This window comes from Balaenoptera physalus (genome assembly GCF_965194825.1).
Source record: "Balaenoptera physalus genome assembly, chromosome: 5".
In the NCBI taxonomy this organism is placed as follows: Eukaryota; Metazoa; Chordata; class Mammalia; order Artiodactyla; family Balaenopteridae; genus Balaenoptera; species Balaenoptera physalus.
Genome location: NC_138884.1, coordinates 13,735,699 through 13,751,906, shown reverse-complemented (window position 1 = coordinate 13,751,906; position 16,208 = coordinate 13,735,699). Strand labels below are relative to the sequence as shown.

The following is a 16,208-nucleotide window of genomic DNA, read 5'->3' as shown; positions in this document are numbered from 1 at the left end:
TTTAAAAAAAAAGGAATATTGATTTCTTCTTTAGGGTACTAGAAATCTAGCTGGTGAGAAATCAGATACTTTGGGAGTCTCAGTGCTTAATTATGATTAATATGAAGCTGTCTATATATTAATAGCAATACCATTAATTGATAATCTATTGAGAAGCTAAATACATTCACAGTTTTGAACCTTAATTCTGCATGGTGATATCAAGCCCTACAAAGCCAACTGACTTGATTTCCAGTTACCTGTCCCTATCATCATCCAGTTTTTCGTTTATTGACTCAACATTAATTGAGCAGATATTTACAATCTGGGAACATAACCAAATTCAACTTGAAACAGAAGGGTAAAGTAGGCAAAACTTACCTGTTGTATGCTTCTGCCTTTGATCTTCTCTCCCTGTCTCTGAAAATGTATCTTCCCTGGCTCCACTGCCTTACTGTTACTCTAGTTAGTGCATCAGCCCTTAGTCATATTCCTCACCTGCGCTAACTTCTTCTAGTAGAGCTCTAAGATCTAATTCTTCCCTCTTACCCTATTTCCACACACATTCTGTTTATGAAGAGAGAGGACAATAAGTAAATCCATGTTCTAGTTACAGGTTATTTACAGCTTAAGGTGGTAATCCCTTCTGTTCAAATCATTTTAAAGCTGGCGTCTACATGTTGCACTGCATAATTAACAGCAAATTATCGGCACCTTCATGGATGATTAAAGATATTTTGAGTGAAGATGAGCATCACCCTACTGCTTTTCAAACTTACCATGAAGGAACCATGCACAAAGCCATATTTGTCTGCCTATAGCTGAGTCTTTGATTCAAAACATGAACCTGAATTAATATAAAACATCATCATTTCTCTTTGCACGTGGCTGCCATTAAATACATGAAAATAGTATTGATGTGCCTTATATTTATATTTAAGATATTTAATTCCTTCATGGGTTTCTCCTGCAACATAGCTTTCTTAAAGACTTCCGTAAATCTTATTAGCTTTTTGGCAGATTCATAACATTATTGTTTCAGTTGACCTTGTGGTCAACTAAAATCTTTGGTTCATTTTCACCTAAACTTCTATTAAGAAAAATCTCTGCAAATTTTTATCATTGTCATTTTTTCTCATTGGTGACATTTTTTCTTATAAGGTGACAAGTTTGGCCTTTATCACTGTCCAGGTTCTTTTTGTTAGTTAAGGCCCATTAGCTGTCCTTTCATTAAAAGCAGAGACTTCACTATTCAAACACAATCAAATTTTATCTTTTTAATCAAGAATTATGTGCTTCTGTGAGAACAATATTTTTAAAAAGTGTAGTCTGTAATTAATTATAGTATTATGTTTGTAATTATTATATAAACATATGTAATTATGTTTATATATATTTTATAATAATTAAATAAGATTAAAATATTTTAATATATTTTTCCCAGCAATAAATGAGTAATATTATATTTTGTTCTTATGCCATGCTAAAGTTAAGAAAAAAACTGGGAAGTAGGAAAATAATGAGCGGATATTAACAGGTAGGGGCACTCACACACCATGTTATCATTCAAAATGTGTATTTTTGTTATATAATGCAGAAAAGATAATTCATAAAATCCTATCAAAATTAAAGACAGGCTTTAACATTAAAAATACAAAATGCCTTAAAAAACTTTTACACTTCTTTTTAGTAAGTGGTTAATATTAACAGAATTCTTAACTAAAGATAAAAATATGAAATACATTCTTAGTTTATTCCTTACAGGTATAAGGTCCTTCTGTCCTTGGAAGGATAGTAAAATTTAGTATTTGTAAAATTAGTATTCTATAAATAAAAGTGATTAGAATATTTCCTAAATTATAACATTAAAAATTATTATTAGTAGACTAATCAATAAATTACTGATTCATTTCCTACTGAACACTACCCTTAAACACAATGGAATTTCATTGCATTGAACTGCATCACTGATTAAAATGTAATGAGGCTACATAATTCCTTTTCATCAGTAATCTCTGAATTTAATTAATTATAACCAAGTTAGTGAATCAGACACTCCAAACTTTTATTAGTTTCTTTATACCTCTCATATTTGGAAATAGTTTCCATTGTTGATATTAAGTAGATCAGATAAATCAGATTAGAACGCTAGGCACTCACTACATATACAATGTTATTTTCTATGTTTCAAATCATCCAGAATGAACTTCCTTTTTTTTCTGCTTATTATTGACTTGAATATTAAGTTGTTAAATTAGTTGCAGATCTTCTGCTACTACTGTTTCTTTTTTGTTCTACATGCATCACCCCCCCGCCCTCAGCAAATTAGCAAATTATTTTCAAGTCAGTTGTTTTAATATAGTTATACAGTCAACATGTAAGCATGGCACAATTTCCAATGCTCTGAATGACTTTAGATTTCTATATCTTATGCTATCATACTACTTGAGTATAAGATCCAAAGCAGTATCAGAACTATTTATGTGTATACCTGTTATGAACCTATAACATACAGTATAACTCACAAAATATCTTACCTGTTTCTCTCTCTGCATATGTATTAATACAGTATGTCTTTGGTCCTGTTTCTCTCTCTGTATACGTATTAATACAGTATGTCTTTGGTCTATGTTGCTTTTTATGTTTATTTAGATATCCACATCCATACCATCTATCATATTTCTATTATATGTCTATCATCTATTATCTATCTATCTATCTATCTATCATCTTTATCTATATTCTCACTAAAAAGATAACTCTACCAACAGTAAGTACTCATAACTGCTTGCTGATATTATATGGTCTTGCAGAGACCTGTGATTCTACCCTTCAATATAAGGCTATCTTTGCTATGACATGATTCACCTAAACCTCATCTTGATAAAGATGGTTGGTGTAATAGCCCCAGTATGTTTTTGTCTGACTATATTGTGGCAAAAAACTACTTTGGCTGGAAAACTCTACTTTGGATTATAATATATTTAACTAAAAATGATTTGTGAAAAAATTTTGTCAGAAATGTCAACTCACCCTCATTTGCACTCATTTATTTTTAATCAAAATGTGCTTCTGTTAATAACAAGATAAAACTGAATGTCAATTCATAGTGAGGCAAAATGTGGCTGTCATTGAAAAAAAGAAAAATAAGATTCTGAACAAATGAGTGGAAATATTATCTCTGCTATCACAAATAAAATTTGAACAGAGAAAGAAAAAAGATAAGACTAAAAATTAAATATTACCTAAAACACTGTAGAATAAAGTTAAAAGAATAGAATATATACAAAAATATTTCCATATTTTAACAATCAGGGGTTTCAAGAGAAAAGCATGATAATTCATGTTATTTTCTAGAAAAATGTGAGAAATTTTTATCAGTGAGATTTTAAATACAGTAGATTTTTCTCCTTGGGATTTATAACTATGAATATACTCAAAGATTGGTTCCATACTTAAAAACAATGAGAGAAAAAAAAGAACAGATTTCACCTTTACTGCTTACCTCTAACAGGTATAGGTTTTGAAACTGTGGAAAGAACTCTTAATGTAGTGGAAAAAACATTGAACTAGAAGTCTAAGCTTGGTTTTTATAACAAACTAATGATATTTAGGAAGGTCTCCAACCCACAAAACTCAGGACTACATATGTAAGATGGAGATGTTTCACTAAATGACTGATATTTTTTCCCTAATTTTGTGATTCCTCAGAAGTGTTTGGGATGGACCAAAAAATGTTCCTACTTGGAAAAACTTGAGTATTTTTAAGAATGGATGAGAACTTAGTTCCTGAATAGTAATTATTTTGTTTGTCCCAAGAATAATTCTCCAGTTTCCAGTTTCCTTTGGGAGGAAAATTATCCATTAGTACAACAGTTCCTATATGAGAGACAGAAATATGACATTTTTTTTCACAATTCTAAAAGACATTGTCTCCTGTTTAATGAAAATATGCTTATTCAGATCATATTATTGCTCCAAATGGCAACAATCAGACATTGGGAAATGCATGAGTCTGACTCTGAACGATTTCTCATCTCAGTTTGGGATATAGATTCATATCAAACTTGAATGAATCAAAAGAAGAAATTCTCAAGCACAGCGTTTCAAATGCTTTTCCATTTAAACCCACAAAAACTACTTTTATTCAAGCACTCCAGGGTAATAAAACTTTCTATAGCTTCTGATTAAGAATTGCTTGAAAACATTTTCAGTAGATAAGTACTTTTCTCCTCATGAGAATCAAGTGACTTTCTCAGAGTGATTATATTCAGCTAGATGCATTCATTTTATTAATTAGACATTTCAAGGCCTAACCTGTATTAATCCAAGATATTTTAAAATTATTTTTTAAAGTGAGATTCATTTCTCACTTTTGCTTATAAAAAAGAAATCCAGAAATGCTATTTTACTATTATAATGGGGTTTAATAAATCTGATAAAGTGTATTTATTGTGGTGCTCTGAGGACAATGGTGCTTCAAGGACAAAGGATGACCGGGCCTGAAAAAGTTTCAGCCTTTCACCCCCTACCGGACTCTTAATCGCCCTCACAACCATGTTGCGATGGTTATGAAATTCCTGAGCCCACCTGGGCTACAGGACCTGTCCCAAATAAGGAAAGGCATCTGGCCTGTCCCACTCTCACCCTATAGAAGGAAAGTATATGTGCCTCGACCAATCAGTAAACGAAATTTTCACTTCGGACCATTCCTTTGTTTTCTGGCTATAAAAACTGATCAATAGCACATGTTTGGACTCGACTCTCCCAGACTACTAGGAAGTTGGCCCACTGTCCTGGCAGTGACCCTTCCCTCTAATAAATTCTATCTTCTTTACATTCTTCCTTGTGTCTGGAAATCCTTTTCTAACCCGCATTCGAACCATGACATTTATTAAATAATTTAATATCAAAGTTCATTGCCAATAAATGTAAACGTCCCTTATTGCACCTGAATTACTGTGATTAATACAAGTGCCTCTAATTACTAAAAGAGCATTTCCATTTCCAAACATATTTACTTTCCATATTGGAAAGAACACTATGCAAACTTAGCTTTCTACACAACTTCAATAAATTCTTTATTAAATCCATAGAGAATTTACTGGAAAGATATTTAAGGCCCTGGTGAAAATGCTTATAATTTATAGTAAAAATGAAACAAAACAAAACAAAAACAATAGTTCCTCAAAATAACATTTGTAGCCTCAACAAGAAGTGGAACATATATCAGCAACATCTAAGTTGTATGAACTTAATAACTGATAATAATAATATTACGCATCTAAATAATAAGGCTTTATTTTTGAATAAAAACATTTAACCATTACCTTAAAAAACTATCCATCAGAATTCTTTCAAGTATGACAAAATTTTAGATGATACATATTTGATAATTTAAGCTCCTATGGAAACTGCAGACCAGGGTAAAAATAAGATATGGCTTATTTTTTAGCTTTTAAAAATCTTCCTTTATTATTTCAATCATTTATATACTTTTTTAATGGTTAGTAAATGTTTGGGGTTCAGCATGGACTACTAGTTTCACTATACAAAAGAAACAATGTGGACATTTATATATTTTAGTAAGAACTTACAGAAAATATGAAAATCTTTAACTATAAATTATTTTACATTAATTATCTTTTCATAAAATCTAAGTAACCTAAATTTTATAGAAAAAAGTATCAAATATTAATTTTTAAGTTAGAACAAATATATCTATAATTCTTAGGGATTCTTTTTTAGAGTTCTTATACTTTCAAATCTTCACCAAAGGAAATCATGTGAAGACATATTTCATATATTAAAAATAATGTCGGTTATGGCAAAATTTTTGAGGTTTATTATTATATGTAAAATTGCCATACTGTAAAACTACATTTGATATTTTTATCTTAATCTAAAATTAGAATGTTTAATAAATAAGGCTACAAATTAATTCAACATAGTATAGTCCTACTTCAAATAATATGAGATATAAACTGTATATTCTAGTGTCATAGAAAGTATCTGGAAATAAATAAAATGAATTGTTTTGCCATTTTAAAAATAGCACTTCAGAATGTTTTATGAATGCAAGACGGTATTGGAATGAAAGAATCACAGAATGCTATGTTTAGAGAGCAAACTCAATTTCAAATTGCAAGCAAGAAAACTTTTGCCCTCAAATTCTAAATTACTTGATACTTCTGATGAATTTTCAGAAATAGTTTTGTTCCTCTAAATACAAAGAGAATTTTAAAATATTTTTAACTTCTAAAACAAAACTTTTATTTTTTTTTTCTGATTATAAAAGTATTGTATGCCCTTTGCAGAAAATCTGGAAAATAAGAAACTAATAATAGGTGGTACTAGCTCAAGGTCTCAGTAAAAATACTATACATTTGAATATCCTCTCCTCAAAGACCAAGAATAGAGTGAGGAGCATGGCGTTTGTTCACAACCATATGTTAATAGTCTCCATGCTGCTGGGGATGAAGATCAGTTGTCAAACAGCAAATTCCTGTCTTTAGCAAAGTCAATATATTGCTTTTAACATACAAATCACTTGTTTCAACCCTTTAAAAATGCAATAAATTGTGTTACTTGTTTTTATTGCAATATACCACCTTTTTATCAAGAAGGAAATCTTGGAGGAAACAGAATCCAAATTAATAGCAGAAACTTTAAAAGGGGCAATAGTTTATACATCCAAGCCATCCCAAAGTCTAAAAAAAGGTTTTTTAATATCATAGTTTCTATTCAAAACAAATTAGCAAATATCAATCCCTTCATTTTCCAGTTACCTTAGAAGAGCTTAATTGGGACAAAAGTCTTAATGGTGTCTGACTAGCTTTAATGTGTCAAATCTCCTGGTCACAAAGGAAAATAAAATTACTGGGCGGTGGGGTGGGGGGGAAGGCGGGAAGGAGGCAATGCAGTCAGCAGTGACCAAAAGCCATGATTACAATTTCAATTATTCATCACTGATATGAACATAGTATTTCACTAGTTTGAATGAAGAGTTCCCAAACAAATGAGTTGTTGGAAGTTCTATTAGCAAATATGGTGAGATTATGTACCCAGACTATTAAAATTTTATAATCACTCTAATGTATAAAATACACTTCCTGTTGAAGGAGAATTTATAATCCCCTGAAAGAGTCAAGACAGGCCTGGGAGAATAAGAGAGATATATAATTAAACATTTTAATAGACTAATGAGAAATTCGGAAGTGAAAGAAAGCAGGTAATTTGAGGCACAATGACAAACCCCTGGGATTATGCTTCAACAGAACCTACCAAACCAGGAATGTCACTGTATAACAACTTAGTCTGTTGTGAATTTCCAACATATGTGAACAAATGACTCACATGCTGTGTGACCACTTCTTGGCACTGTTTGCCCACTGGTGCAACCTCTTTGAAATGAATCTTTGATACCTGTCACTTATAGTTCAATCACAACAATGAGACCTTGCCAAAGGCAAACATATGAGCAGATGTTTCTCAATTCTGTGTATTCTTAGCTTAGATTGCATTCATGATTATTGCTCTTGTAGTGGGTCCTTAATCACCAATTGTGGCTGAAATTACATTGCGTAGGTGAATTTGAGCTGAACTGAAGTTTCATCAGTGGTGGTGGTGTGTGTGCATGTGTGTGTGTCAGAGGTTGGGTGAGGCATATTCCAGTGTGTCTTACTGTGGGTGCTGTCCAAGAGACTAGGAAGGAAACTGAACCTTGCCTCCTTTGTATCAGGTATGGCACTGAACTCTTAACCGAGTCAGCATGTGAACTGATGAATCAGACTCTCTGGGTTTCTTTGTGAGCACATACATGTCTGTAAACATTTACTAAGAGTCTGCATGTCAACAGCAGCTAGTCCTGCCTGAAGCAGGACTCTCTCAGAAGTCATCTCAATCCAAACAACAGCTAACTCTTCCAGAGAGGTCACAGTAACTCTAAACATCATTGGATACATCATCAGATACATCATTGGATTCTCTCTTCTATGTAGTAATAGGAGATGGGTTCCCTTTGAAGCAGAAATGATCCAGTCCACAGTATAGACTTTTCAAAAGTGCAGCATTCTCTTTAACCATCAGGAAACTGCCATGATCAATAATTTTGAAGGTCTAACAGATTAGAAATTTTATAAGATACTAGATTGAATATCACATGACCTTGGGGTACAAAATATTTTCTTGAAGATGCATCAAAATAAAAACTCACAGAGCTAAGTTTATCATGTATGTTATATGTAAAGTAGGGTGGGAGGGAAAAAAAGCTGGAGTGTTCACAATAGATTGTCAATTCACAGCAATTTCTAGATTCTCTCCATTATATATATGACTTCCAAGATATAAATTTATTGTTGGAAATATGACAATAAATAAGGATGGCAGATTTTCCAAGAATGAGTTTAATTGTAAACATTGGGTTTATGTAGGCTATGTTGGTTACTAGATTCCCCAATATTAGCTTCCCATTGAACTGTAGCCCTCCCAAGTTTGATTAACAGACATGCAGAATTTTAGATTCAGAAAGGACAATAAACAAAACAAAAATGTTAATTTTTCATGCTATCATTGTGATTGCCATGCATAATGCTCTGTCAATCACACCAAAAATGAAATTATTCCCCTGCCTCACATAGCAATTTCTTGGCAGAAGAGCAACTAGACTTTGCATTTCTTGTATTGGCTTAAAAATGAATCACATAGATTACTGTCCATTTTCAAATTGGCATTATTTTAATTATCTCTCATTATGTAACCTATAAACATAATTTCACTTAATCCTTACAATATTAAGGGATAAATATTATTATTCAAATTTTACAGATAAAGAAATTGAGACTCACTGGGTTTAGTAGTCCTAAAATCACAGTCAGTGACAGTCAGAATTTCAACCCAGGTATCTCTGTCAGCAAAGGCTATGTAGTTTTCCCCATTACAACATATTAAACCTAGCTTAGTTGAAAATGATCTTGAATTACAAATACTAATAATTCCTAACAAGCCTGCACTTCTGTGGGCCCTTCCATTTTGCTTAGAATAACCAATCTATTTGCTAAAATAATCAATCCACTATTTCCCTACTCTCTATGAATCCCTGCAAACAAATTACACAAAATCTTACTTAATAACCACTAAAATAATTGACTATATTTTTGGTCCCCAAGGGGCCAACTCTACTAGGCATTAAGGATACAATGATGGAAATGGTGTAATCACATAAACACTTTCTAATGTGGCATATCAACAATAATTCATGTGCACATATTTATTATGTTTCATTTGAATAAAGGAAAAACATGGCTGTTACACTTTTAGATGCAGAGAAGAATCTTATAGATTCTTATGTCAGTATGCACATGTGTTCATTAGTTCAGTCATTAAATACTTAATGAACATCTACTATGTGCCATGCATTGGGGGATATAGCAAAAATAAAGAAACATTCTTGTCTCATGGAGTCACACTGTAATGGGAAAGACAGACTATAAACAAGTAAATTTATTATATTTACCTGTGTATATATAAATTATATATGCACATATATATACACATATATGAGGATTGTGTATATAATTACATGTATGTATATAATTTCAGTTTGCAAAAAGTGCTAGAGAGAAACATAAAGCAGGGTAATATGAAAAGGAAAATGTTATTTTAGATACTACAGAATCAGAATACAAATACAACACTGAAGAATAACAGTACTCTATTTAATAATTGGCCATTTGAAGGCAAGGCTGTTATTTCCTCTTCCTAAGCACTAGGCAGTAAAACATTTCAATTCATTAAAAATGGACCAATGGCGATCTATATAATACCCTTTGCAAAAACAGTAAATTTTTCCTAAGAATGCAGAGCTGTAGATTTTATATTTGTGGATTTAATGTTGGAGACCTGAGTAAAGATTCTAAACCTACCTAAAAAACGATTACACTTAGGAGCTAGAATATCACTGCTGTACCATTTTATTTCATCCACTTACATGAGAAAACAATTTTATGAAGATACTAAGCATTACTGTGCAATTAAGATTGGTTGTGAAACCAGTTTTAATCTATTTTCCCTGGCCTTATTTTCCTGTTTGTGATAAAGTTCAAAGACGTTAAATCTAGAGTATTAAATTTTAATGTTGAAGCTCAGTCTTTACAATAAAAAGTGTGTAGCATTAGTAAAACCAAACCAAACAAAGAAGACTTCAGGCACACAAGCAAAAAAAACTATTGTGTACAATTCCTCTTCTAAGAAAAAAACACAAATTGATCCTTTAAATTAACTATTTAATTAAATCTTTAGTTTAATGTCTTCTAATAAATTTAGTTTTAGAAGATTGAATAAGACATTATTACTTAAATTATTCTTCTTCTTGGAAATTTTATATTGTGCTGAAAAGAAACAGAAACAACCATGCTCTTGGAGAAAGTTTAAGGATATAGAAAACCTAGATGATTTCAAAATTTGGCTTACCTAACTTATCTTCAAGGATACACAGTGTCTAACACCTTGAATACAGCATCTACTGAATGAATCACCAACTTACATCAAAGTAAAACAACATGTAAAAAATATTAAAGCAAGAAAAACCTTTGTTTTATCAGCATCAGTGAAAATTAAATAATCCTTTTCATATTCTCATCAAATTAAAAAAAAAAAATGAAATCTCCACTCATACAGTGCCAAGAGGGCTGAGACTAGTCCAAAATCTGGGACTTGGTCAATCTCACATTCAAATCCTATACAGAAATAACCTTGCTTAGCTTATGAGAGCTGACAGTACCCCTGCTCAAGGTGATAAGACTGCAGGCATTGTATACACTTAGCCACTGGCAGCAGAATAAACACTGACAACTTGACAGTTCATCAATTGGAAAGCCATACACTCTTTTTGAGACATAGAGATACTGGGAATGGAAGCATAATTTTAGACACAGGTCAGGTAAATCTATACTGTAATTATTTGCATGGCAATGCTTTCCCTTGATAAGTATCTTTGAAGATATTATACATGTATTAATGTCCATGTGAAGGAACTGTCCCATTTATAAATGGAGCTAGCAATCTACAAACTAATTCATAATACTCTCGAAGTTACTTGAGAGCTAGATTTGAAGCTTTATAAATTCAGTAATTAATTAAAATTACAGTTTGACAGAAAAATATTTGAGTTATAAAAACAAATAAATATTTAAAAATTAACAATGCTTAATATTTTTTTGAGTGTCAACAATGTAAAAGGCACTGTAAATATTTATGGTGTCTTTCACATAACATTTATATAATGTCAGTGCGCTGGAATGTTTCAATACAATTCGGGAATCAGAGTATAGAAACATAAACAAATGATTACAGGAGTTCTTTAATATTATTTAAGAATAAAGTAGGCATAATTTGAAGTAAATGATTCATTTTAACTGAATGGCAATGATAACACATTACAGACTTTGAATTCAGGGCAAGGCAAAGCAACTACACTGATCTTGGAACTACACTGATCTTAGAAGGCTAAACGAAGCCCGCTTCTTCCACACTTAAAATTATGAAATTTTCATTGTCTAGAAGCCATCCACCCTTCCAATCATGAATTTACACGTCTCTCTCTTCAAACACAGCTTCCTGGCTCTGAAGCTCCCTCACTTAATCCAAGCAATATCAGTTTCTTCAGACTTGCTGAGGGCTCCGTCCTCTTAAGCCGTGCTTTCTCCCTGTTGTTAAGACTCCTCCTGCCTTCAGTAGCATAAATATCCAAGTGAGATTTCATGCTTCACCACCTCAGCCATTCTCCTGACAATATCTTTACCCTGACTGCCTCATTGTACTGCTATCAGAAACAATAAAACAAAACAAAACAAAAGCAGTCTAATGAAATCCCAATCCTACATTAACGCAAATTCATTCTGTCCACTGAATGCTGCTGGATAAAAAAATTAGAAAGCCGTGTAGACTAGTGCTGCAATGAATTTCTGGTCTCTAACTTCATATGAGCCAACAGACCTGCCTGGCAATTCTTCCATGTTCCCTAATTTCCTCTCTCTAGTTTGCATCAGCAGCTCTTTCAAAACTTATTCACTGGCTATAAACTTCCAACCTCATTATCTCTAATGTTTTCTGCTATACTTTCTCTCCTAGCAGATAATCTCACCTCACATTTGTCCAAGAAAAGATAACATATTTCTTGACAATTTCCTTAACTTCTTGACAGCACACGTGAAAAGTTGCTTGTACTCACACCATTCTCTCCTTTCTTCCTCCCCCCACCCCTCAGGAAAATGATGTCCTTGGTGCCTAAGATTAAGCACTCCACCTAATTCTGGATCCAGCTGTCTCTCTTTCTCTTGGACTTCTATCAGTGATCACCTGTCTTTCCTTTATCTTCTTTCTCTTATTCCCTGCTGGCTTGATCTGTGAGCATTCAAGCATCCTCATCTCTCTTACATTCTGAAAATTATCCCTCTCCATTTCACAAAGTCATTTAGTGACCGCTCTCATAGCCAAACAGGTTAATATGGTATTTACCCTTACTTCCTCTACTCATCACCTTCCTTTTTACTTTTCTTTCAACTTGTTACAATTTAACAAGCATTGCTGCTCCACTGAGATTTTCCTCATAAATAACAATTACTTGCAATATTTTTTGATGTACTAGGCACAGTTCTGGACCCGTCACATTACTAAATCATTTAGGTTATACCTACCTCTGAATTTAGTAACATGCCCAATGTCCCTCGGTTTTAAGCAATGCAACAAGAATTTGAACAGTCTGATGTTAGCAGCCACATTCCTAACCCAACTGCTCTACTGTCTCTCCTCAGTTACTAATGAACCCTGGGTTCTTAAATTCAATGGACTCTTTATATTTGATCTTTATATTACTGCTATTCTGCTACATTGCTAATCCCCCTCTATTTCTTGAAACTCTTTCCTCTCAGCTTCTATTAGTATAGGACTACAATGATCATCCTTGTATATATATACCTACTTATTCAATTGGGATAAGTATTTTGGTAAAACACGGTAGTATTAGAATCACAAGGCTTTAGGAAAAGTAATAATAACATTACATGGGGTAGTTTACACGAAAGATATTGGAAGAAAGAAGAAACCTGATGCAAAATGATTATACATAAACTTAGGGATAATAATAGGGAGTAGAGAGGAAGCAAAAGACAAAGTTTTTGTAAGGAATTAAGTAATATTCATATAAAGACCTTTTATTTGTATCTGTATAGGTTCTACTGCAAATGAAATCATTTCTGTATGTATAACTTAATGTGTACAAAAGTCTTTTTTTTTCAAAATAGGTAATGTTATATACTAATCCTGATTTCACAATTATAATGAGGTCTAAAAATGTTTTCTGATATCTTCGACAAGTAATTAAGTGACAAAAACTCCAAAGAAAGATACATTACTTTCTGCTAAAAAAATCGTGAATATTTTCATTTTCTGAATCTTCAGTTATATTTATACTAAACATATTTTATCATTCTAGTTTAATTATTTTGTTTCCACCTGACTCTAGATAAATGTAACTCATTTCTTATTACTAAATAAATACATTTGAAGGCAGAGAATTGGCTCTAAGACAGATTTTCACCAATAGTTTTGAAATTCTCTATGACTTAATGGTAATCTTTGATGCTCTCCAAGTCCTTCCAGATTCATGAATTTAGCTCTAACACCAGATACTTAGCATTAGCTGTTCACTCACCATAAATCCTATGTTGATAACCACAGGTTTTGCCATCATAAACCTGCTACACCCATGCACATTAGAGTGAGGTCCACACTGAGACACTCAATAGTGAAAATGCCAAAATATAAAAACAAAGACAAATCTTAAACTCAGCCAGAGAGGTATGACTGGCAGTGAGACAGACAGCAGAGTTATCAACCACAACACTGAAGCCAGAACCAGTACAGTGATATCATCAGCGTGCTGAAAGAATAAAACTAGCACTTTGAAATTCTGTGTCTAGGGAAAATATGTTTAAAGGAAGAAGATGAAATAAAGACATGTTCAGGTAAATAAACACTGAGAAATATGGCCACAAGAAAACCATCAAAAGAGGAAAATTTAAAAGCTATACTTCAGGCAGAAGAAAAGCAATTCTAGATACAGATGCAGGAAGGAAAAACAAGCAAAGAAAGTAGAAAATATGTGGGTACATATAAATAAATATTTATTGCACAAAATAGTAAGGGCAAGACTTTTTAGAATAAAAAAAGGTAACATTAAAAACATGAAGAATAATAATCTATTATGTGAGAGGTAGATACATTAAGTAAATGGAGTTAAAATGTTGTAAGTATGTTTGTTATCTGAGAGGAGGATGAAGATACTGATTAACTTTAGATGTTGATAAATAAAGTATGCATGTTGTAAATTCTAGAGGAACTATCAAATAAAAAAAAACAGAGTATATAACTTGCAAATTAGTAGAGGAGGAAAGAGGAAATTTAAAAAAATATATTAACAATCCAAAAGAAGGCAAGAAAGGACAAAAAAGGAACCTACACTAGGCAAGTCAAATAGAATGTACAAAATGGTAGAATGTACAAGATGGTAGACTTAACTAAATGTATTACTAAATATATTTCATTTAAATACATGTAATGTTCTTGTTTTTAGGCATAAATAGTCAAACTGGTATCATATAATCAATTATATAGTTTTTATAAGAGTTATGTGTAGAACAAAAGGATACAGGAAAAGTTAAAAGTAAAGGATAGTAAAAAGAAATGTCATCCAAATATTAATGGAAGGGAAATTGTTTTAGCTCTATTCATAGCAGACAAAGATATTATTTACAGAAGAAAGCATTATCAGAAGTAGAAGCCTTATAATAATAATCTAAGAGCGTTATTTATAAAGAAAACTATTCAGAAATAAAAATAAGTTCAGATCTCAAAATGTTTCAGATATTTAAAAGGATATTATTAGCAGTTTTATGCCAATACATACAGAAAAGAACTTTAAAACATCATAAAAATCAACTTTCTTGACTTTACAAGAAAAATTAGAAGATATGACTTTTATTTTTATTTACTATGAAAAACTAGAATCAGTAATAAAAAATATTCCCACAAAGAAAATTCTAGTCCAAGTTGGCTTCATAAGATCATCTACCAAACACTCAAGGAAGAAATTCTTCCAATTTTATATAACTCATAGAGAATAGAAAAAGAGGAAACGCTCTCCACCACATTTTATGAGGCCAACATAATCTTAGTATCAAAATCCAACAGAGGAAAATTTCAGGTAACCTTAATCATGAACATTAATGTAAAAACCTTAAGCAAAGTGGGAGCAAATCAAAAAAAATTTATGTAAACATTAACATAATTATAATTTTATATAAGTATAAAAATTAGGTTTATCCTAGGAATACATGAAGCTTCCTATATCTGATCAAAGTTAATAAAAAAGAAAGAGGAAAACATTATATTTAGTAGTATAATACTGACATCTTTTTCTCTGATAGCGATAATAATCCAAGGATGCTTATTACTATTACTTCCATTCAACATTTTCCTAGAGGCCCTAGTCGGTACACTAAGCAAGTAAAAATTAGAAAAGAAGAGATGAAATCATTAATCACAGATGATATGCAGAGAACTCACCAGAATTTACAGATAAATTATCAGAATTAAAGAATGGAGCTGCTTCCACACTGCACCCTGAGGCAGGTTTGGGTGATGAAGAAGGGTAACCAGATTAGTATGAAAAAGGAGGAGACCTGCAAGATGGTGGAGGATAAAGATGTGGAGATCACCTTCCTCCCCACAAATATAGCAAGAATACATCTACTTGTGGACCAGCGGCTACAGAACAACTACTGAATGAAGGGGCTTGGTGTTCCTGCTGGCAGTTGGGCCTGAGCCTCTGAGGTGGAAGAGCTAAGTCCAGGATGTTGGACTAACAGAAAACTCCCAGCCCCATGGATTATTAATCAGTGAGAGCTCTCCCACGGATCTCTGTCTCAACACTAACACCCAGCTACACCCAATGGCCAGCAAGCTCCAGTGCTGGATGCCTCATTCTAAACAACTAGCAAGACAGGAATACAACCCCACCCATTAGCAGACAGGCTGCCTAAAGTCATACTAAGCTCACAGAAAACCAAAACACATCACCAGACAAGGCCCTGCCCATCAGAGGGACAAGATTCAGCTCCACACACCAGAAAGCAGGTACCAGCCCCCCCAACCAGGAAGCCTACACAAGC

The 16,208-nt window shown here is 32.6% G+C and overlaps 1 protein-coding gene across 4 annotated transcripts in view; it reads right to left on the bottom strand.

Moving 5' to 3' along the window:
- Positions 1-16,208, bottom strand: part of GRID2 (glutamate ionotropic receptor delta type subunit 2) — a 1,427,475-nt gene that overhangs the window by 515,289 nt on the left and 895,978 nt on the right. The window lies entirely within an intron of this gene.